This window comes from Buteo buteo, chromosome 1 (genome assembly GCF_964188355.1).
Source record: "Buteo buteo chromosome 1, bButBut1.hap1.1, whole genome shotgun sequence".
NCBI classification, from domain to species: Eukaryota; Metazoa; Chordata; class Aves; order Accipitriformes; family Accipitridae; genus Buteo; species Buteo buteo.
This window is the reverse complement of record NC_134171.1, coordinates 54,058,723-54,083,178: the sequence shown is the minus strand read 5'-3', so window position 1 is coordinate 54,083,178 and position 24,456 is coordinate 54,058,723. Positions and strand designations below refer to the sequence as shown.

At 41.7% G+C, this 24,456-nt stretch overlaps 1 protein-coding gene across 1 annotated transcript in view; it reads left to right on the top strand.

Moving 5' to 3' along the window:
- The window catches only part of UNC5C (unc-5 netrin receptor C), a 262,862-nt gene that overhangs the window by 116,993 nt on the left and 121,413 nt on the right, over positions 1-24,456 (top strand). The gene's annotated exons all lie outside the window — the stretch shown is intronic.

Genomic DNA, 24,456 nt, shown 5'->3' with positions numbered 1-24,456 from the left:
TTATTTAGTACAGGTGCTTCGCTGGGAATCTCAGTGCCTTGCAGTAATGATCACTGCAGATAATCAGCCTCTGTCTACAACAGAAAAATTACTGCAATTGGACAAAGTAGTTTATCTCCGCTGGGACCCCCGATGAAGTGCGTTAGCATAACTGCACAGCCAGCAGACACAACAGTTTTAAGTACCATCTTGAACCGTGAGATCAGCAAGATGCTGCGGTGCTTGGTAGGGCAATTGTTGCCAGCCATCTGCCGAGGCTACAGCCCCTACTGCTATTAACAGTGCGGGCACTGAATTCCTAAAATATTCCTTCCAGGGACCAGAGCCATGGCTAGCAGTCCTGCGTTCCTGATTGTCTTTAATCACCTGTGAAGCTCTTCCGCTTGCAGAAGGAGAAGCGCTGGCTTCAGTGGCATTGCTCAGCTCTCCTGCACTCTTTTGCTAAACATAGCAGGGTGCTTTGTCTTAGCATGCCTAAAAATAAATGTTGTGTTTTAAAGATAATTTCTTGAGGAAGTGCACCATTTAAAGTTATTGCTCTTATAAAGAAGCCACTTTATACTCCAATGACTACGCGGGCCTTTAATTTGCTTTGGTGGTTACTTGTCGTGGTTTAACCCCAGCTGGCAACTAAGCCCCACACAGCCACTCACTTGCTCCCCCCACAGCGGGATGGGGGAGAGAATCAGAAGAATAGAAGTGAGAAAACTCATGGGCTGAGATCAAGGCAGTTTAATAGGTAAAGAAAAAGCCGTGCATGCAAGCAAAGCAAAACAAGGAATTCATTCACCACTTCCCATGGGCAGGCAGGTGTTCAGCCATCTCCAGGAAAGCAGGGCTCCATCACGCGTAACAGTTACTTGGGAAGACAAACGCCATCACTCCGAACGTTCCCCCTTCCTTCTTCTTTCCCCAGCTTTATCTGCTGAGCACAATGTCGTATGGTCTGGGATATCCCTGTGGTCAGTTGGGGTCAGCTGTCCCAGCTGTGTCCCCTCCCAACTTCTTGTGCCCCCCCAGCCTCCTCGCTGGTGGGGTGGGGGGAGAAGCAGGAAAGGCCTTGATGCAGTACAAGCACTGCTCAGCAATAGCTAAAACATCTCTGTATTATCAACATGTGTTTCCAGCACAAATCCAAAACACAACCCCATACTAGCTACTATGAAGAAAATTAACTCTATCCCAGCCAAACCCAGCACATTACTAGGTAGGTTTAGTTGGATGCAGCTAAGCTTTAGAAGCACTGATCAGGTCTGAGATTTGGGAGTGCACCTTGACAGCATCCCAAATCTTCATTAGAGTAAGACCTGAGTGCATGGGAGCACAGCCTCCAGGCATGCTGCAAGAGCTGTAAGCCGGCAGCAAATACTAGGTCCTCATGGAAGCTCCTGCGCACACAGAGATGAAGCAGCCCTGAGCTGCCAGTGCACAGGAGCCCCCTGACAGGAGAGTGTAAAAGGGGTAAGATGATGCCAAATTATGAGACAAGATACGTCCGTGTTTTTCACAGGGTGTTCTTTTTGAGGGTTTTGTTTTTAATTTTGGGGGTTTTGCATTTGAGAAAACACCAAGGCTTTTGCTTCTGAGAGCTGGGTTTGCAGTGCTTTATGCTACATAGATGTTCATAGCACCTGTGAGTTAAGATCTTGATCCTAATAGGAGCCATAAGTGGTATATAATGTTCCTCATTTCACTGGCTCAGCTGAATAAAACAAAATAATAGAACAGCAGCTACGATAAAGAGTGAACTTTTTAAATTCTTTTTGTTTTGTATAAGGTTAATTTGTGCATCCAGTTGGTCTCATGAACCTCAATGGGACTGTTGTGGGAATAAATAGGCTAGTTGTTAAACCCCTCAGGTTTTCTTAATAACATCTTTATGTCATTAAAGCATGAGCAGCATTTATCTTGATGGCTTCTTGTTACTTGACATCAAAATCAGGTAAAAGTTGAAAATTAATTCAACCTAGCAATCGCATTAAGAAGTCATCTACAATAAGAGTTTCACTACAGAGTCATTCGGAAGGTTTCATTTTGATCCTTCACTGAAGTCTTTCCTTCCAGAAATCCACTTCTTGGCTTGGGGCACTAATTACCATCTTTATCAAGAGCCCTGTCCTGAAAATGCCTGCGCACAGTCTGTGTCTCCTGGCATCACTAGCATCACCAAATGGGAAATGAATCAAATTACAAAGACCTGAAGATTTGACGAATTCTAGCCTTGAGTAAGAAATAATACCTACCTACTTCAAGGTGAATTGTGAGGGTTTGATAGGGACATAAGAAATCCCTATCAGTGCTAAAATATTATTGGAATTAGGTCACGATCCAGTGTCTTTTTCCTAAGGATAGGGGTGTGATATTTATATCAGAAAGACATGTGAATCTCTGTGAGCCTGAAGCTGTACTAGCTTCAGAGTTGCTTTTAAAATATTATTCTTCCCTCCTCGCTTTCTGAAGGGTCTCCTGAGTCTGTCTGGAGCTAGTACCTCAATGAAGACCATTTTCATTGTCTAATTCAGATTTACTATAACATATGGCGCTGATGGCAGGAGCATCACGTTTTGTGAATTAAATTCCAGAGACAGAAATAATTCAGCTTTTTTTGAGCTTCAAAATTTCCTCCAATGAGTCCTATTTATTACACACATTGGTAACAGTGGGAAAAAAACAACAAAAACCTAACATTCTGCTTTGGTCTGTTGAATACATCCAGAAAGTTTCCTTTCTAATCATCTCCCTTTTAATGGCTAAATCTTGCTGCTTGAAAAAAGGTATTCAAAATACTATGTAGAACAGAACCGGAGTATTTTCCTCTAAGTTTTTAACTCTTGCCAACCCAGTGGATGCATGATTTGTAAGACAGCGCATCTCAAATTACATTAGGTATCTATGTTTAGGCAACAGAGTTAAGCCCTTTGTATGGTGATGGCAGTATAATTAATTCATACTATGTAATAAAATATGCATAAGTAATTCATACTGTAATGAAAAGTGACATTCTTGTTGTCTAGTGTTAGTAGAAAGACCTGGTATGGAAAAAGACTTTAAGATTTCCTTGTAGGTGTTCACACATATGCAGGATATATAAAATATATTTAACTTCTTATTGCATTGGGCATATCATCTAACGCAAAAGAAGCAAAAGTGCATTACAAAATACATAACTGACCTCAGCCTTGAAAGTAGTGTTAAAGATGGAAATTCATCTTAAGCTCTGTTTGTAAACTCATGGTACAAAGTAGAATTTATTGGCAGGTAAGTTTTAGATGGACGCTCATCAGGGGCTATGAGAATTGGGAAGATCTGTATAGGCAAAGGGAAATAATAAGCTAATGCTGAAGTGTATCAGGAACAGGAAGCCACAGAAATCAGCAGGTCCCTCAAGATATTAAGCAGTAACCAGAGAAGATAAGAATGTTGCAGATGCTTTTCAAGATATTCTTTTCCTTGGTCTTTACTACTGAGGATGATGAATAAATTTGGAGTGGGGGAATTCCAGAGACTAAAGGTGCAGTGCCCCCTTTGACAGATGGTTCAAAAAAATTTCTCTTTCTCTCTCTATATATTTGTGTGTGTGTGTAAAATGGAAGAACTCAGGAAATTAAATGTCAATAAATCATTGGGACCAGATGGCATTCATCTGAGATTTCAAAAAAACACAGTAGCAGAGTTACTATAAAAATATGTATAGATTATCACTGAAAACAATCTCATCTATTAAATGAGAACAGTTGTCAATTGAAAAGACTTTTTGAAGGACAAGAATAGTGGCAGGAATGATATTGTAGCCAACGAATTTAATCTCCATATTAGATGTATGATGTTTTAATAAATTAACATGCTATTACTTTTGATGTCCTACAGTCTTTGATTGGCTTAACAAAATATTTAAAACAATGCAGAAAAAACCCTGGGTTATTAGAACATAGATATAACTAATTTTTTTTTTTCAGATGTCTTCTTATAGAGTTCTTTTTACGAAGTTTGTTAATGAAACTTGTTAACTAGAGGGTGAGGGTAAAGTTAGATCTGTTCAGAGATTAAGAGAGGGAATTAGATTACCTAGATTACAGATAGGAAAAAAAGAATACAAGGACTGATATCTGTGCCTCAGCATGGAAGGTTATTAATACATAGCCACAGGGTTTAAACCTAGAGTGGGTGTTGTGAGACTCGTTTAGGGTGGAAGGGGGAGGAAAGAGGTGACTGCTGGCACAACAGGAACTCGTTTGTGCAGCCACACAATGCACTGAAAATTCCTAAGAAAGCTAGAAACTTGGGCAATGTAATTCAAGATAGGCAGGTGCAAGGAAATGCATACTGGAAAGAACAACTTGGCAAGCACCCAGGCAGGTTTTGGATTAACCCAAGCCACCCCTAGAGGAGATAAAGGGATGGGAGGTAAAAACCTGTCCCTTCTACAACAGAGCACACCTGAGTCCTACAAAAAATTCAGCCCCATGGCTGGAGGGAAGGGAGACAAGCATCACGTGTCATGGGGGTGTCCGAGGTGGGTACAGGTCCCAGCAGCATCAGACGAGCACTGCCTGCCTTTTCTCTGCCCCTCGAGTAATGGTCCCCATGGCTGTGTCTCCTAGAGTGTTTATGCAACACATCAGTTAGCTTTGTGCAGGCACCCGGGCAGCTTCCCTTACCCATCCCAACACAAACGTGTAACAAGCATAATTAACCTTACAGAGCTAAGCGGCACTGAAGATAGACAGCTAAAGATATCTGTGTGGCAGAGAAAGATGATGAGTGGAATACCGAAATGTTGCAGTTTGTTAAGGAGGAGATAAAGTTGTCTGTTATACCTTTTCACCTTTATTAAGGGATTCACTTTTGCTCATTTTATTCTGACAAAAAAAGTAACAGATAACAAAGAAAGGAGCGAGGGAAGGCTCACCAAAGATGAGAGGAATGGTAGATAGAAGTGAGAAAAGAGATTTGGCAATGAAGACTTGAAGCAGTGCGAGGAAATCAATTTGTCTCCCTTCCTATGCGCAGGCTGTAACTAATGATTTGGAGAATGTTTCTGAAGGAGTCACTTGCTATAAACCCCAAACTAACTGATCCATTTCACTTCAAAGTATGTGATAGGGGAAAAGTCTACTTTATCTTCTCTACTTGGGGTAGCAATAAAGTCCTAATCATACTCCTTTCACTTCCAGCAAGAAGTCTGCATTAACTGGCATTCTCAAGCCCAGCTTTGCAAAGAAAACATCTAGAGACTGTTTTTTAAAAGCAGGCTGAGATCTGGTTTCCTCCCTGGGATCAAAAGGCTGGACTTTTCACAAAAGATTTATGGGCATCTCTTCCAAATTCTCAGCATTCAGCTGAATAGGAAGTCTGCCTGTTTAAGAGTTGGATTGATAATGCAGTGCAGTGGGGATAAAGTATAAGCTTCTGATGTTTGCCAAGAATTTTGTATCAGAGCATCCTAAAGGAGTGGGAAGGAAAGCTTCCGTGCCTGACATTACAAAGCTCATCTCTAAAAACAAATATCTCACAGTTGTGAGTTTCAAAAGAGAACTCATTTTATTCTGCAGTGTTTGGAGAATTTGAGAGGTCGGGAGCGTGGAACTTTCTTCCGCTGTGATTTTTTTTTCTAATTACACAAAAGCCAACTTTTCCTCAGAAGGAAAGCCTGCCTTCCCCCAGCTCCCTCATTTCCTCGCAGAGCGTGCTGTTGGCAGAACGAGGACTTGCTTCTGAAATCATTGCTACCAATTATACAGTAAAGATAATTCCACTGAGAAAGTGTAGACCAAACTTTATCTCATTAAGACAAAGTCCAGATGCTCCGTTTATGTGTGTTTTAAAACCAGCACAGTAAAGTCTTCCAGATACATATAATTGGCAAGAGAAAGCAGAGTACAAAAGGGTAATAGTTCCGCTCTTTTGTTTTAAATTAACAACTGCGGTGTATCGTCTTGTCTCCAAATAGAGATCTGAACAAGGACATGGATTGTATGGCATGCCAAAAAGACTTTGCGGGCGTAAGTTGCAGGAACAAAAGGAAAGGACTCTCTGATGGATAGGAGATGCTACAAAGCATCTAAGAGAGAGTAATGTTGGAAAGAAATCAAGATGCCAGAAATGTGAGAAATAATGTCAAATTGTTGGCTTCATTATTTTCAGGGTAGGAGGGGAAATAAATGTTCTTTTGGGTCTTTGGCAGGGGAGTGTTTCTGTCCATGAGCAGGGGTGGGAAAGACCCTCTCCCAATTAGTCAGGCTGTCTGAAAGCCAGGGTGGGAGAGGTTGGTTATGGCTATAGATGCCTTTGTCTCAATTTACAGATACTCAGTAGTACAAATACCTCTCCTGCCCCCGGGAGCTCGCTTGCAGGTAATCGGGAGTAGCATTTTACACAGGAAGAGGAAAAAAACCTGCATTTAGAAATTCTCATTGGAAAATTGTAGCCCAAGGCTGTAATAAAGATGCCAGTTTCATGAAACTGAAACAGGCTTGGACATGCTGAATTATGGAGTAAGGGAAGCTCAGACAATTAATAGTAAAATTGCTCTTAAATATAAATGAGAGTTTAGGATAATGTTTTTGATAATAATCTCTTTGTAATAGCACAATAAAGTGATCTGCACTCCTCGCCGTGCACAGAAGAGCTTATTTAAATGTCCTCTATTCCCTCAAGACCAGGCTTAGATATTTTATGTACACCGTAATGTCAGTCATTATTTCCTGAGCACATCAACAAAGTTTGACTCCATTTATCCTAAGTGCTGAATTTAGCTGGGGGCTCTGCAGGGTCCATATTGCACCAGCATGACCGCAGCCGTAATGCAGAATGATATGTGAGATGGAAATGGCATTGCCGCTGAAGTTTCTGCCTTCCTTGGCAGGACACGGTGGAGGAGCCTGGTGCTGTGTGCTGGTGGGACGCACGCCGCGGCTCAGTGCACTCACTGCGGGGCAGGCAATGCCCTTGGCAGGAACAGGAGAAAAAAGCTTGTTATGAGGAGTCTGTCTGTAAGGCGAACGCCAACAGACTTTTTTCAGTCTCTTGTTTTGAGTAATCCAGTAAGGTTTTTAAATGCGTCTCTTGGAAATTATACACTGGAAGATTGCACGTAGCCGCAGCGCAGGAGACGGCACGGAATTGCTCCCTTATCTGTTGATGTTGGCTTCACAAAAGAGCCCGGCAGAAACTACGGCCCCAATCTGTCTCCCGGCGGAGGGCTGCTAGCAACCCAATCTTATGTCTGCGCTGCTTTATAGGGCATTGATTGTCTCTCTTAGGAGTGGATAAAGCTCTCACTAAATCAAGGACAAAATCCCTACTGATACCAGTGGAAGTAGAATCTGGCTTTTGTGATTTAAGTGGTGTGTATAAGGAGGGGTCTCTGCCCCAAAGAAGAAAGCCTCTAACTTTTTTAAGCTTGGTTGCATTCATCTTACAAGCGATCTGAAAAAGGTATTATAAGCATCCCAGTTCCCTTAAGTGCTTTCCGGGGGAAACGCCAAGTGCACCATAGCTTCATGCTATTTCTCTTGCCTCTTGACTGAAAGGGCTGACTCTGATATTTGCGGATGCAGCAAACAAGCAGCTCTCTTTCATGCTTGGGGGAGCCTGGCTGTTGCCCAAAATGCCGTGATTTCCTTCCAGCTGGGGCAGTGCTCTCCACAGGCTGGAAATCCAGGCACAACTTAACGCTCTTGCCCCTGATCTGGCTGTGTCATTGCTGCTGGTGAAGGAAAAGTGACGCATCTTCGTTATACCATCAAGATGTGCTGTTCTAGGGATAGGGTTAATTGGCTTTTTTAGGGCGGTGGGAGGGAAAGGAGGGAAAGTGTGACAGCTGTTTCATTAGACGGGATGTCGAATAAAACAGTTAAGAGACTGCACCCCCCAGAGTTAACCTTTCCTGCCTGCATTTCAAAGCTCAGTCGTGAGGTTAGGTTTGAAAAGGCTGATGGGGTGGGGAAGGGGAGGTTAATGTATTTTATTAGAGTCAGCTAAGGAAAAAAAAAAAGCTTTTCTTTCATGATGACCTGAATTATTCTTTCCTACTATAAATGAAATGACAGCTCACCTGGGAGAAGAGAGAGGGGATTTAAAACCAAATAACGATTCATAAAATCCATTGCCGCAAGATAGGTAAGTTTTGAAGAACATCTAGTGCTAGGCCATCTTTGCTGAGTGCAAAAGCCTTATAGCTGAAAGCCATTAAGTCAATTAATACCGTACAATACATCAGAGCTAGTTCGTGCCGACAGAAGGTCAGCTCAAGGGAACGATGCCCTGGTCCAGCTGATGTACTTAGCTAAGATGTCATGTCCCAGGGCCCTGTCCCAGCAGCACAGGGCAGGACATGGATCCCGGCTGAGCAGTCCAGGTTTTTGTGGTTTATAGCTGGCTACTGCATAGGCTTTTTTGTCCGACTTCTATCTCCTGGCATTTACTTTCTGCACATTTTCTGGCTTCTAGGCCAGCATAAACATCTCTTTGGCAGAAATTTGCATGACCGGGGCACTATCGGAAGATGTCCTTGGGGCTTGTCTTCTGAGCAGGGGAGCCATGCTGCTCTGTGTTTTGTGTTCCCAGGTATCACCAAGCTCTGCTGTGTTTCACACCGGTGTAAATCCGGAGGAAATCCATGGCCTATCAGTTTACACTGAGGAGAGAGAGACCCAGTGCAGCAAGTGCATTGTACAAAATTAAGTAATAAGTCAGTCCGGGTCTCCACTTGGCCTTGTCAAAGGGCAGGCAGAGAGACATGCAGCAGGGAGGTGAGGTGAGGCGGGGGGGTGGCAGGCTCAGTTTGAATGTTTGCCCTTTGAATTAATTCTGGTTGACCTACTTCAGCAATGATTGAAGAATTTTTTATTCAGTTTGCCCTGATCTATCCCCTGGTGAGTGTATGCTTGTTATTTTTTAATGAAACCATTTTCACAGCCTGTTGTTTTAGGTGTTGCGAATGGAGGAGAGTGAGGTTATTTTTTGGTTCGTATTCTATTTTTTGTTTCTTTAGGGTTCCCAGTGCCGCGCGGTTGCTTTTAACTGCGTGAGCACAGTGCACTCCCTGTTCCTCACTCTTGGCTCAGCAGGATTGTTTTCACAGCAGATAAAAATAGTGTAAAGATATACTCAATGATTAAAGAAAGATCTCTCTTACGGAGTCATAACCGAGTATTTTTGTCTTTCCCTGTGAGTCATGTGCAAGTAGACTGGAGGAGCATCTTGCTCTGGCTTTAAACTTCTCTGGAGCATTGGCGTTTGAGCCTTTAGACACAGAATACGCGTAGGATGGGATGCACTGAAGTAACTGTGAAAAATAGCTGTTAATTTACACTCTGTGCTTAGGTCAGACACAAAGCACTTGCCATACTGGGTGACATCACTGTTCCATCTTGTTTTCTATCCTGAGGAAAGTGCAGCATCTCTCCTCTCCCATCACAGCACATACAAGCACATCCTCCCACTAAGGCTGTTTCACTGCAAATGCAGTACCAAATGGTGAGGTCCTGAGGTCTCTGCATATTTGGGAGCTTAACTCCACCAGAATTGCACTTACTCTCCACCATTCTGAAGCTTTTGTTGTACAATGAAAAAGGCTCCAGGGATGACTAATGGCTTAGTGACTGTGCAGATCCAGGGCTGATTGCCTTTTGAAGGTATTGCTTTGGCTCTGAAGTAGCAGGTGTATGGTAAACAACGACTTTTGGGATTTGTTAGCAGTCAACAGTCGCCGCATTTTTTTCGCATTAAAAGACAACAGGTTTGGTTTTGTTAAGGGACACAAAGGAGGTTTGCTTGTGGCAGTCTCAGAGACACTTGTGTAATGTGCCATTCCCTGCCTGTTTGCTGACAGTCTCAGCTTTCATTTTGCAGGGCAAGGGTAAGCAGCAGTGAGCATGGAGGTTAAAAACATTATCTTGGTTCTTTTTGTGGTTTGGATTTTTTTTTCTGTCTTAAAGAAAGTAATTTCCAGGTTTCTGGCTATGAAAGAAACATGAAAAATGTTAGTTCTGAACAACTGAAAGTTAAATAAAAAGGCCCTCAGTTTGTTAAGTGAATGTTTCTTAGGCAACTGGCATTGATCACAGTTTCAAATATTGATTACTGGCTTAAAAGAAAAATTGACTAAATGCCAGTAACCTTTCTTAAACAAAGAAATAAATAATGCTTCTAGAGAGGAATAACATAGTGTTGTTACTTGTTGTATCATATCACTGTCATCAGCTACATGAATTAAGGGACGTACAAGTTGAAAGGCGAAAAAAAAAAAAAAGCCTTTATCTTAAACAAAGACATACAGCTTTATTCCTCCTTCTTAATATAACTTGCCAGGAACAGGTTTCGTAATGGGACACTATTATCATAACTTTAATCTTGTTTAAATTCAAAATTCTTCCTGCAAGCCTCAAGGCCTAGAGGAAAGACCTTTAGTAAGTTATCTTAAGAAAGCAGATTGCCTGTGAATCACTTCTTATAGTCTATAAAATCCTTTGTAATTTACAGAACAGCTGTCCATAATAAAACATCAGAAAAGCTCTACTTTGAGTCCCTAAACTGAAATAAACACGACGTAGAAAAATACAATTATATGGAACACATTTAGAAAGGTGCAGGTGCCAGCTATAAGCTTTTCACCTCCTTACTGCTAGAAAGTCTTAAGGTAACAGATTAGAAAAGGATGCCAGATTAAATAATAGCCAATAAAAATCCATGGAGGAGCATCAAAATGCTCAAAGATCATCCACCGGGGCTTCTAGAAAAAAAATGTGACCTCTAATGAATTTGAGAGGGAGAAAATGTTTCTAAATGCAGGTTTTGTTAAGTCATTGACCTTCAGATTTTTAAGTTATTCTTCTTTTTGCTGTTCTTATAAACAAGTTCCAGGATTTTTTCAAGGTTAAGAGAAGAGTTGCTGTAACATTTCAATGTAATAGGTGTTCACTTAGCATATGTTGGCCATGAAGAGGACAAATGGAGCCTTTTCATCCCATGGCTGTTTAGAAAAATAGCATTCATGATACTGATCCCACATAAATGTCTTCATAACTTACAGATGCGCTTTTTTGAAATGAAATTTCCCGTAAAGTCAGGTGCCAGTTAAAACAATATTGATGCCTGTTTCTCTACCACCTTTGTTCCTTGAAGACCTTAAACTTACTTTGGCATCACAGACCCATCCATAATTTACTGACAGAGTCTAGGACATTGTAGGATGGGAAATAAAATAACGGACCTGAAGAGATATTTTTTTTAGAGAAGAGCTCTTACCTCCATTGGGAACAAAATTGCTCGCTCTTTCTGGGATTCTCCAGAGTGGACTTCTGTTTTCAATAATTTTCCTAGGTTTTCTAAGGAAACCAGCTCAAATTTATTGTGGAGGCCTTTTTTTTTTAAAAAAAAAAAAAAAAAAGAACTGCTGCAACTGGGATGGCATTTATGGTAAGCCTGCCCACCATGGAAAAAATCCCTTCTTGAAAAGCAAACCATCAGCATTCAAGCAAAGCAATGTGGGCTCAGCAGAAACCCCGTATCATGGTACTTGGGAATGAAAAATTAGGCAACTAGATTCTGGTGGCAAAACTCTTCCAGCCCTCTTTTCATTTTTATACCATCTGAAGTCTTGTACTTCTTTTCTGACATAGTGACTGGTTGTATACTAACTTCACAGTGGTTAGATTGCAGTAGACTTGGACACCTGATGATAAGATGTGTATAATTTGCAACATGTGATGGCCTTTATATGAAGCACAAGATTACTTAAACTATGTTGTCTTGCTTCTGTCTAATCAAATGAGAATGATGAGAGAAAATGGTTGTTACATCCTTACATAAGGACTTCATGTTATATATTAACAGAGTAGTAGGTTTGTTTCTTCTGTCCAGTGTTAATAAATAGATGAGACAGGAGACATAGTGGATTTTTTAGGGATCCTTTACTTTGCTCAGCATGCATTGAAGATTGTTCCAATGAAAAGGCATAGCTTTCTGGTGGGTAGGAAGTGTGTGTGCTTAACTAGTTGAAAAAAAATGTTCAATCGTATTGCAGAACTACAGCAACTCCTTCATTCAAAAAGCAACAAGAAGATCTATTGACGACAGATTTCAAACCAGCTTTTTACATGTTTTCTCTTCAAAACCCAGTAGCACCATTATCCAAATGGTGGCACTGGGAATCCAGTTGTGGTCTGACCAGAGGAACTACAGTAAGAGCAAAGACTGAATTCAGCAGAACTGTGGAGTAGAAAGATTTTCGTTCTAAGTGAAAAAAAACCCAACAACTTGGCACACCATATACACCAACTCCCTATGACCACTTCCATAGTCCGAGGTTCTGGGATATGTCACATACCAGTGAGCAGACTGGGAGTGGGAGTAAGGAGGAAAATCACAAGCCACAGGAGTTAAGATAAAAAAACAGAAAGGGAATGTGAACAAAAGATAGCCTGTGTAACAAACACCCCACATGCTTATGCTTAACCAACTAAATAACTTTAATAAGTAATTCTTTCAATTGCTTCCCCCTTCTGTTAGTATTTCTCATTATTATTTTCCCAGTACCACCTGATCTCAAATCTTCACCATTATAGTAATCACAACTTAAGCTGCCACTTTCTTGGAAGAGTAATAGATTATATTGGATAGGGCAAGGAAACTAACGGGGAAAAAAATGGGTGATAGGGGGAAAAAAAAAAAGACGTTGGGAAAGGATGCATAGAGTCTGGCCAGAGCTACAGACAATGTTTTGTGTCCTCATGTGTGAAAGAATATCCCTAAAGATGGTTCTGCCAGGAAAGATTAAGTCATGCTTGGGAAGAGGGGCTCAACGGTGGGTTTGGCTATTGGGTAAGTGCAGCAACTCTCCTTGGCTTTCAGGATGTTTTTAGCTATCTATTCTTGATAAACACAGGCAGAAAGAGAAGGTTGAAAAGGATATAGCTTCCAGTTGCGATTAGTCCCCCATACTGATAAAGGATTCAGGACTGTCAGTTTCGGATTTTAAGGGTTTCATTACTGTTTTCTAAAAAACATCTTGGTTGCTGATTTTTTTCTCTTCTAAACTGGGCAGATTTCGGTGAATGCTGCCCCTGCACCTGTTCTCCAGCATTATCCTGACAGCGAGCTGATGCTGTGCTCATGGTTGCAGTTCTCCCTGTGGCATATAAGAGGTAGTGTTAAGCAGTTCCTTTTTCTAGATCAGTAATATTCACAGTAGCTTGTTTTTATTTTGCTAAATTCAAGCAATTAGTATATCCATCTGATATTTTTCCGACTTTCAAATTAGATATTTCAGATACGTACCTCCTTTTTGTCATCTTAGCAGCTCCAGCAGTTAAGCTGAATTTGCCAAAAGCTCCACTTATATAATAACATTGGTGGCAAAAGTTAGCAAAAGCTTTGATGCAGAGGCCCTCAGAGCAGAGAGTCTTCAAGGGGGAAGGGCAATGTAGCTTAAGGTAGGTAATCTCTCTTTTGTGCTGTGTACCTGAGCAAAGTCTGCACAGCTTAAAGTTGGCCAGGGCCTCTTGAGTAGGTGGCACGCTGGAGCGACACAAGCTGGAGAACCTGAGATGGCCTCAAAAGGCTATCCATAAACACCCACAGGTGTCTAGAGATGGTAAAAGCAAAGGAGATGAATGATGGGAATGATAGCTCTCCCCCACACCACCCCAGCTGCAATGTTGTGCAACACAGGATATGGCCCAGCGTTCCAGGGTGTGATTTACACTCCCCTGGCCCAGCAAGGGCTGACAGTGTCAAGGTACCACATACTTATTGCTCCCACGCACCCTAAAACTCTGCAGTCTCGGCTGTCAGTTTGTCTTTGCTCAATGGAAAGACAGCAACCTTCTACCCTTATCAGGCCGTGCAACATCTGTTTCAGTTTATTAGCTAATTTCCTACAAAATTGGGAGGCTTTAGTTTGCTGAAAATGAAGTTTCTGCTATCAACAGCTGCCAGTGGAATGCGCGTTTGTGGAGCATCTCGTGCCTTTGCACAGGGCTTGCTCAGCTGCTTAATTAAACCTCTCTGGTCTGGAGAGTGCACAGAAGGTGTAGAACAGGAGCGGAGCTCATGTCAAAGACATCATTCACAATTATTTCATATCCAAACTCTGATTTTCCCATTATAGGCCTGGTGAAATTTTATTTTCCTTCTTTTGTTGGCTCCTGCTGCCAGCTCAACCACTTATTGTGATTTCCTTCATCTTAACAACCTGCTTTTCCAAAGCCACTGCTCAAGCGAGGCAAAGACTTGCTAATAGGGTTGTTTTAGTAGCTGATGCACTAGCTGCGAGGGAACTACCTTCTTGGGGTGATTTTTAGTGACTCTTGCTGGGATTGGTGATGGACCACTAAAAAGAAGTAAAGCTGCTGTGCTGCCCAGGGAGTAAGATGGAACTATCAGCTCTGGCAAAGAATTCTTCTGGGGTAGTGGCATATCTGCCTTGTATTTTTATATATTTCAATGTGGTAAAGTGCCCTCCAACTCAGCAGCTTGAGGAGTGCAGCATAAAATTTCCCTGTTGCCGTTATTTTGAAATTTATCAACTCCTGCACTGATGCATCCTAAAGTGACAGGTTTAAAAGGCAGTGTTGTTTTCATGTCCTTCTTTCCCAGATGCAAAATATCACTCTCTTTTTGAACTCCTGTAAACGCATGTACAGAGTAAAATACTGAGCTCTCCTCACCCTCCCATCTGCAGATTGCTCCCCATATGTTACATTTTAAGATGTAATTTAATAACTAAAGGGAATTAATACATTAAAAAATTGGGCATGAATTTTTAGTGCTTGTAGAAGGTGCCAGATGGACAAGCAGTGGAGAGGGAAGACCTTTCTTTGTCACCAGAGACCCTAAAACAAGAGCAGCAGCAGTACAAAGCTCCTCACGTTGCCTGTTAACGTGCCTTAATCTCCCTTCTTAACTGATCGCTGATCTTTTTCTCAGGCTTTGCTCCAGACTCAGGCCAGACTGAATTTTTTGGCTCTTCGGATGTCTGTAGGTCCATCACCCTGCCCCAAGCAGGGGGATCAGCTTAACACCAGGAGGAGAGGAAAGCAGCACATTTGGGCAGGATGGCGAAGCGTGGGCTACTCTTGGGCTGGGAATTGGTTTGTGGACTTGCTGGAAACGGAAGCTGGCAATTACTGAAGCCTTTCTTGGGTGGCTGGTGCTTTTTGCAAGGATACAAAAGCAGCTGCAGATAAACAGAACTAGCACTTTAAGCACGTCTAGCCTGCATTGATGTAGTCTGTGGTTTGCTGAGATTGCCAGAGTATTATACAGCAGAAGTCTGTTTGAAACCTGGATTTATGTAACTAATCCACTAAAATACTATAATGAATAGTGCATTGAGCTTTTAATCAGGAAGTGGTCTTTATAGCTACAAAATCATTGCACAATAGTATTATGTAATACAATTGCACATTTTTAAAAAAACCCAGTGGTTCAGTACTGATGGCTTTTGCTATCTTATTATTTTCCTCCTCCTAAATCTGCTATTCACCAAGTTGCTTGTTTCTCAGAGCATGCTCACAGGTAAGACTTGCCACGTTTATTTAAAAATAGGTCACCAACAGTATTCCATCTTCATTGAACAGTATCTGCAATTGCTTACTGAATATTGAGTATGGGCACCCATAGTACAGTGAAGCAGGACTCTAGAGAGTTTTTTTCAGCTGTTGAACTGCCTCGTAATCATTGTGAGTTTTCATGTATTTTTGATAGAAGTCAAACCATTGATCGTAGAAAGCCTGAAGTTTTACAGGAGATTTACCTACTCCAGCTGTTAAAATAATGAAAACACAAACGAACAAAATACAATAGATAAAAACGTGGCTTGAGGGCATGCTAGAAAAGCCAACCCCCTTTATCACCCCGGTGCCACTGCAGCTCATTCTGAGCCGCAGAGCACTGCCAGCCAGAAGCTGTGACTGCAAGCGTATGTGCTTCATATATAGGGTAAGGTTTGGAGCTAGGTCAGCTATAGATGAAGCCATTATGTCAGTGGCACACCCCAGGTTATTATTTTTAAAACTTCTTTGATGGAGCTTTTTACACCTACATGACATGGTGAGAATTTTTGTAGCTTTCTCACCAAGCTGTGCAAAGGTAGCTGTGCAAAAAGAGGCAGAACAAATGTATGCAATTGGAGAGTGAATTTTTTTTCTATTTTAATTTAATATTTGTTGTGGTTAAAAGTAATCAAAATTCAAGTTGGTAATAAACAGCTTATAGCAGCATTTTATGTAATATATGAAGCTAATGAATGAAAGAACAGTTAATGGAATAATTTTAAATGGATGTGATGAACATAATTGTATAGATAATAAATGTTCACATTTTTTTATATGTAAGAAAATCTAACTTTTCGCTTCAGGATGATAAATACATGGTTGTAGGTACCTGGATCAGTTACTGCCTGATGATGGCTACCAAGTGACAGTATTCTTGCCGTGGTGCCCAAGCACCTGTCTTGGATGACCACAGAAAAACACCACATCTTGCTGAGGAGTGTGTAGAGGCATGTCAGCTTGAGGTAGTTATCCAAATTTAAAAAAGGGAAGTAAGTGTTCAGGTGGGTAATGTGTATGTTTGCCCGCTTTGCGGTACGTGAGGCGTAAGGAACGGAGGTGCTTTAGGTACGGTTAAGTGCGGGGACTATGTCAGAGGTGTCGGGCACCACTCTGCAAACCCTGGAGATGGATAACCCGTTTGAGAGTGGGGTTGCCTGTTACCATCAGTAGGAGGCATATCCGGCCAAAGCCAGGCACTTCTGAAAGTCCCGCTTTAGAATGATTTACCCGCAGTTACAGGGCATGGCCCAGTCCCGCAGGCAGGTGTAGGGTACCCCAGAGGCACTGAGTTTCCATATAGCCTACTGTCCTGGTTTCAGCTGGGATAGAGTTAACTGTCTTCCTAGTAGCTGGTACAGTGCTATGTTTTGAGTTCAGTATGAGAAGAATGTTGATAACACACTGAAGTTTTCAGTTGTTGCTTAGTAGTGTTTAGACTAAAGTCAAGGATTTTTCAGCTTCTCATGCCCAGCCAGAGAGAAAGCTGGAGGGGCACAAGAAATTGGCACAGGACACAGCCAGAGCACCTGACCCAAAGTGGCCAACGGGGTATTCCATACCATGGGACGTCCCATCTAGTATAGGAACTGAGGAGAGTGGGGGCGGGGGAGATCACCGCTCGGGGACTGGCTGGGTGTTGGTCGGCGGGTGGTGAGCAATTGCCCTGCGCATCATTTGTACATTCCAATCCTTTTATTATTGCTGCTGTCATTTTATTAGTGTTATCATTATCATTATTAGTTTCTTCTTTTCTGTTCTATTAAACCGTTCTTATCTCAACCCACAAGTTTTACTTCTTTTCCCAATTTTCTCCCCCATCCCACTGGGTGGGGGGGAGTGAGTAAGCAGCTGCGTGGTGCTTAGTTGCTGGCTGGGGTTAAACCACGACACCTGCCCTGCTTCTTGGTGCCTGTCCTGCCCAGCTGTGACATGTGGGTCCCTTGTCCCCTGGTACAGCCTGTGCCAGCTCAGAAAGTGGGGCACCCTCCTTATCCTGTAAAAATTGCCTGCTGGCTCCAAGGGTGCCCCATGGGGGTCTCTGAATGCTGGCCAAGACTGCAACTTGCTGCTGCTAAGCTCTTCATCCCCTCGATATTGCCCCTAGACGTCAGGTCCATACCTGGGGTCCGGCGTATGTTTTTTGCCAGTCTGTACCCTGCTTTGGTTGCTGCCTGTGATAAGTACGTTTTAACAGGTGAAAGGTGCTCCTTTTCTAACCCATGGCGTTGCGTTTGCACCCTTTATCTCAAAAGGAAGCACCAGACAAAGTAGTAGGGTTTTTAAGTTAAGTTTCTTTTTATTGTCTAATTGTCAAACTACCTGCAGCCCAGCTTTGATGCTACACTCTGGTTTAGAGCAGTTCTTTCATGCACGCTATGCTCGGTATTTATCTCCCATTATCATACCCTGCTGACAAGATAGTGAATAGAAATCGTGGCGAATATGTGACAGGAGATTCAAGGAAGCATTTGGATGCCCCTAGTAAGTTAATCACTTTTTGATACCTGCAAACTAACTGTACTAGGGGCTAGAAGACTGATGGTATGACGCTGCAGTAAATTGTGTCTTCTTCGTGGGAAGTGTGTGGCAGCAGCGTAATTTGGACGATGGAGCATTTGACAGCTAACCCGTCACGGGCAGCGCACCCCACGGGAGCTGCTCGCCCTTGCTTTTGCATGCAGCCAAGCACTGATGAAGCAGGGGCTAAGTAGGAGAATCAAATTCCCAATCGAACAGCAGCGTGGCTATTTATCCCATTGCTGAAAGGGTCTCTGTCAAACCCCACTGCCTAGAGGACATTTGCTTGGCATGTTTATTCAAGTGAGCCCTGTGCTTGGCTGGTTATGCTTTATGCATCAGGTGCTGTAGCCTTTTTCTTTTTAAAAAAACAAAACCAAAAAACAAACGCTGAGGAGATAGGGAAAATGGTAAAAGTCTTTGCTGATGTATGGTCTCATCACATTCATTAATGCAAGGTGGCAGGACAACAGATATTGGGAAAACTGTGCAGGGTTGGTGCAGCCATGCAAAGAGGATCTTGCCAATATTTAATAAAAGAAAGAGTGATGAGACAAAGAATGTATGTACATGGGCTGACCTGGTTAATCGGTGCTTGGCTTGTCCAGATGTTGGAGTATTCGAGTAGCTTAAAGAGTGACCTGTAAGCAGAGTAAACAGTGTTATGCATGTGCTGTTGAGGCATTAATCTGAACTTCCTGAGGGATTTAAAATCCAAAGTAGAACTATGATTTTACAAGTGATGGGGATTGGGATTATCCAGGTCTTAATATAGCTATTTCTTTTTCATAAAGCACATGATCTCTACTCAGTGGAGAAGCACTTATCTTCTAAAACTACTGGGAAAATCCTACAAGCAAAGATGAACTGAAGCAGTATTATCTGAAAGGGGGGGGGAGGGCAGAAAGGTAGTTTTCATACAATAAAATTCCCTGAATTATTTTACATGTCTTTGCATGAATTAGACAGTCTTTTCCTCTACCTTAAATTTATTATTCTACCACTGCAATACTATGTTTTTTAGCTGTTGGGTTTTTTTAAGCATTTCTTAAAAAATAAAGATAATACGTGGTTTGAAAAGTGGTAGTTTAGGAGCTTACAGAGGTCAGAGATCAATTCATCTTCCCCCAGTGTTCATCAGCAACTTTTTGCAGATGTTTGTGACTTTTCTTTAAGTCCTAAAGTACTGCAGAAAGCTACTTGCTTTCTTGCCTAATCCTGTATTTTCTTCACCAAGCACAAATCTTTTGGTTTAATTGTGTTAAAAAAATCTTTAATTTGCAGTGATAGAAATTCAGTCTATTTCTGCTGAAATTGATATGTCAGTTTTAGACTTATACACAGACAAATTCAAAGCAGATTTTAGCTCATTGTGCCTGTACATATGCACACACTTATTTTTAAAATCTTTCATTATGAAGTTATGTATTAGATGTCTTGACCACTCAGATTTGCTGATTCAATAACTTTTGGGAATACTCTACCTCCTTTGGTTGCCTAGCTTTTCTCCTGGGCGTTGTGTCCTTACGCTTTAACATGACTCTTGTTCAGTTGTGTCTCTCTTGGATCACTGCAGCCAGAGCTGTAACCTTTAGGAAGGTGGCCAGATTCAGGTATGCAAAGTGTTTTTACTTCAGTTCTTAACCCAAATGTGGGTCATTGTCTGTATGCAGAATCAGTGCATGTCCTAAGATTCCATCTTAATTTCTGCCCATTCCCAATTGGATGCATATATCAGTATATCAGTAGGTCAGTAAAAATTACAAGGGGTCTTTTCAAGTAAAATTTTAAAATCTATGTCATTTTCACTGAGTTATTTCTTGAATCAACTCATGCATCTCAAAGATTGAATACTTTGGCATCATGATGCTTGTTCCAATATCACTCAGAGCTCAGGTTTTACTATAACTGTACATTACCAAAGATCATATGTGATCACATCACTTGCAGTGTATGCCCATCAGACCTCTTGGGGGCCCTGTGAGATCCTTGATTTTGGTGCTTAAAATTTCGGTTCAAAGTCTGTAAAGACACCGGAAATCATCTGTCCTTCTAAACTTAGCTTCAAAAATGTAAACCCTAAAACCTGTCCTAGTTCCTGTCTTCCCCCACACTCCCTAAAATATGCCTACATGTTAACACATGCACCTGCTTCCTTTGCAGAGACGACCCATTTTTGAAGTTATATATAAGTGTATGTTTCACTAGGTTTGGTTCTGTGTTTTCTACAAGCGAGACCTAAAGATTGTGTTTGGGTTATGCTGCAGATCTAAGACCACCAACCTCTTAACTTTGCTTAGCCCTGTGCTGGGGAAAGAAAGCATGGGTTTGATCTGTTGGTTTTGAATGCCCACTCACAAGTCAGGAAATTTGGACACTGTATGGCTGGTAGCATCAGGATGTGGAGGTTGGTGCTCCATGACTTTGCACTGACAGTGTCTGTCCCCTCACTATTGCTTTGTTCAAGGTCAGGAGCCAAGAAATTTGGAGGTGGGATGGGAGTAGAGAGCCAGGAGAGACAGACCTCCAGGTCCAAACCTATGTGGGTGGAAGAGAAGAGGGGGGAAGGATTGGGGGAAATGACACAACAGCATTATGCTGACTGGTTGTGATTTTAGCAGCAGGTTTGTCAGAAAAACACCAGACCACCTCCTGCCTGCTGTCAAAGTGTCCCTTCACTTAGTAATCCTCTGCACAAATGACACAAAGTACATACCATTAGAGACTCACAACCAGAACATTTGGTCCTAAGCTATCCCTAAAACATCCCAGTATTTTCTGTATGAAGTTAATTTTCTTAAATTTGCTTTGCACCAGAAGATAGAAAATTAAGTTCAGTGATTAAATAGCATCAACCTTTTCTCAACAGCGCTGCATAAACCATAGTCATGTAAAATAGCAGAGGTTGATAGTATGTTGTACACTGTATGGGCCTTTGAGTTTCTACATGTGTTAATGACATGTATTTACCAGAGCCAAATAAAAGATCCCTGGGAGAATTCTCTGGTGATAACACACTTCTCTGTTAGAGTGATGTTACATAGCATAATGATATGTTACCATATTGCATGTAGCTCCTTTTAGAATGAAAAAAACTAAAAAAGGAGTAGGTCAGCTACATCAAAATACCTAGTTGTACACCTTTCTAGTCAGTTAAAGAGCAGCAGTTTATGGACCAGCAGTTCCAAATGGATGTGGTGGGAGTTACGTCTCACTGCCTTTGACTTTGTAGCTCAAATAAAACAGGACTTGTTTAAATTAGAGTCAGCTGGCAGCTACCTTGGGAGGTTTTCAGGATGAGATCCAAATTTGCAGCCCTAAATCTTTAGGAAAGTGTCTTCCCTGCTTTATTCCCTTAACTACATAGCCTATGGCAATTCTTGGTTATGCTGAAGAAGCGTGTGATAAAGACCTGAAGGAAGAAAGTTAAATAGGAATGAAGCAACACTGCCTGTTTCCCATCTTTGCCACTCTCACTCAAGGGCTCTTGAAGACTTCTTGTTTGGGGATAGGTATGGAGGAAGAACTTGAATTACAGTATCTCTTGAGCTGCTTTGTGAGTTCATTTCTCCATCATTTAAGAAACTAGATAGTCATTTCCATAGAAGCCAAGAATCTAAGGGATATAAACATTGCTTTAAAACTAATGGTGCACTGTTGACTCATAGGATTGTTTGAGCTGGGAACATAGCAAGAGTGCCTTGAGATATACAATGCAAATGTCTTGTTGTGTACAAAACAATATCGTGATTTTAAAATGTAGAACTACATGGTGATTTTTACAGTCAATCAATCAAAATACATGTTTTCTGGCAACAGTGATTCACATGGGTTCTGTAGCAACCTCTAAATGAAATACCAACATTAAAAAGGGCCTGCACATGCTTCTAGAAGCATTTATATTTTTCAGACAATGTGACACTTGTGGGGTTTTTTTGTGAGGGAGTGGGGGTTTTTAAAGACACAGAAAGGTTTATCTAAACCACGGCTGCATGCTATTTGCTGTGTGTCATAACCTTATCTTCTTAGCAGATTTTCCAATACTGCACAGTGTGCATCTGTGACTGAGACAAAATCAATGCTTATAGATTTAGCTGTGTAATCCTATCGCTTGTCCTCCTAGATATGATTTGAAATGTAAAGTTCGTTAATGTTTAAATGAACTTGAAGGCCTAGGGTCTCTAGAGGAGTTTTCAGTTTCTTAGACAGTAATCCATTTCTTATCTTTTTTTCCCTGCTTGTCACTGTCTGTCTTTTTGTCTCCTTAATCATTTAAGACTCTGGAACACTCAATCATGCCCAAAGTATATATCGAAAGAAAAAAGCATGAACGTTGCTAATCATGTTACCAATAGCTGCTTAAGCATCAGGAATGCTTGAATTCCTCTGTACAAATCAGGGTTAGGGAAAGTGAAACAGAAAGTGAGTAATTGGCTTTTACTGCTTTTGTCATAAAATCAGTTAAAATTCAGTTTCCCCACACCATAGGCAACTGCTCTTACCTCTTTCAAAAAAAAAAAAAAAAAGGACTTTTCTACAATGCTCTATGTTACCTGTTTTGGCAATAAATATTTTAATGAAGATGTAGAAAAAAATATTTTATTTTTCTCATTCTCAGTTTTACTGGAGTATATATACCAATGTCAGGGGAAAAAAAAATTATTGGGCGGGTACCTTGAGGCAAAAATTCCTATATGAATTTGTAGAAGAGGGAGGCAAAATAATTTTGGGACTTGTTGCAAATTTTGCTAATCCTGCATTTATAACCATCTGTTACTTATTTGGATTGCACTGGTGAGAAGCCAGGCTTGTTTGCCTAAGTAAGGAAGTAGACTACTTGGGAGGAGGTATTTGGGTACTTTAAGAGCTCACCTGGCATGAGTGCTTGGATGCTGAGAGTAGTGATTAATTACTTTCAGTCTCTTAAAGACCAGCCTAACTCTGAGACAAAATGCTGTTTCAGTGGGCTGATGTTCTGCACTTCAATGGATTACACTGCTGGATGGGGCCCTGATTCCTAATGTTTTTCCTGCATATTCAGTGTCTTCCTACACTTTGTCTCATGCTTGCCTCCAGGCTGAGTATTATTTTTGAACAAGAGCTGCTCTGAAGTTTGGAGATGGGGTTCACGTAGCAGAGCTGCATTCACTGCCGTCAGCGTAGGCTCCCAAGCCAAACTGCCTCGAATGCATCAAACTCAGCCTAGTGTTTGTGTTCTTCATGTTTATGGCCTTTGGCGGTTCTGGGGGAAAACTTGGCTCTGGATTTAGTTTATTCCCATCCCAACTCTCCTTCCGTCATTTCCCACCGAGTGAAATTCCCTCTGCGGGGGCACCTCTGAAAGTGCCTGGGGCGTGTTGGGAGGGTCGCCTGCACGCCTGCCTGCATGCGGTCGGGGGACAGCAGCTACGTGTGGAAGAATTTCTCTCAGGTTTCTTCAGCTTGAATCCTCAAACAAACCAGCAAAGAATCAATAAGCTTTTTTCCTTTTTCTTTTTTTTTTTCTTTTTTTTTGAAACCACTCTCAGGATTAATTTCCTAAACCCCTTACGAAGTGAATCCTCAAAAGTGTGTTTGTGTGTGCATGTACAGGCAGGAGAAATGGTCAAATCACGCTTTTCCCACAAGCCTCAGTATGAGCAGGGCCTTTCAAGGACTCTCAGGCCAAATGCAAGGAAGAATCTGAGAAGGATTTTTAAAATGCCATTGTAGGTTGGGGGAAGACCATCAAAGTTTCTTGCCTTAACTCAAGACTAATGCCAAGGCAGTTTGTTACTTCTATTATTTATTTATTTAGCTGGAAGGTAGGTTTAACGAGGATTTTGGACTGTGAAGTTTGCATTTGGTGATCCCACAGCAGTAACCTGTTCAAATTTCTATGTATGCAAGTCCGATACTTCCAGCTTGGTTGTTTTCATCACCAAAGTAGAGCAGGGTAGGCGCAGCACAGATAAGCATGTTTGATCTAAGCAAAGTGTCTCAGATCATTTATATAACATCCCCGTGCGGCTCCCAGGTGGGACCAAAACTACAGTAAGATTACTAAAAATGTGGGGTTTGCCTTTCAAGAAAGAGTGTCCTGATAACAGAAGAATCTCGCTTTGAAAATCATTATCCGTGTGGGCTGATGCCTGCTTACATACACACAGCCTGTGGGCTCAGCTTTGATGTGTGGTTTTACATGTTGGCACGAATACTCCCCCAGGCTGACCTTCAGCCCTGGTTGAGCAGCTGAAGCTCAGGGCCGGTGGGTTGGCTGCTCCCACGGAGCAAGGGTTCGTCCTCTCCTGGGGCAGGCAGAGGGGCTGCTGATGCAGGAGGGAAAAGCAGCAAGATTTTCTGGTGGCTGTGGCATTATCATTGGGTGTAAACTCAAAGT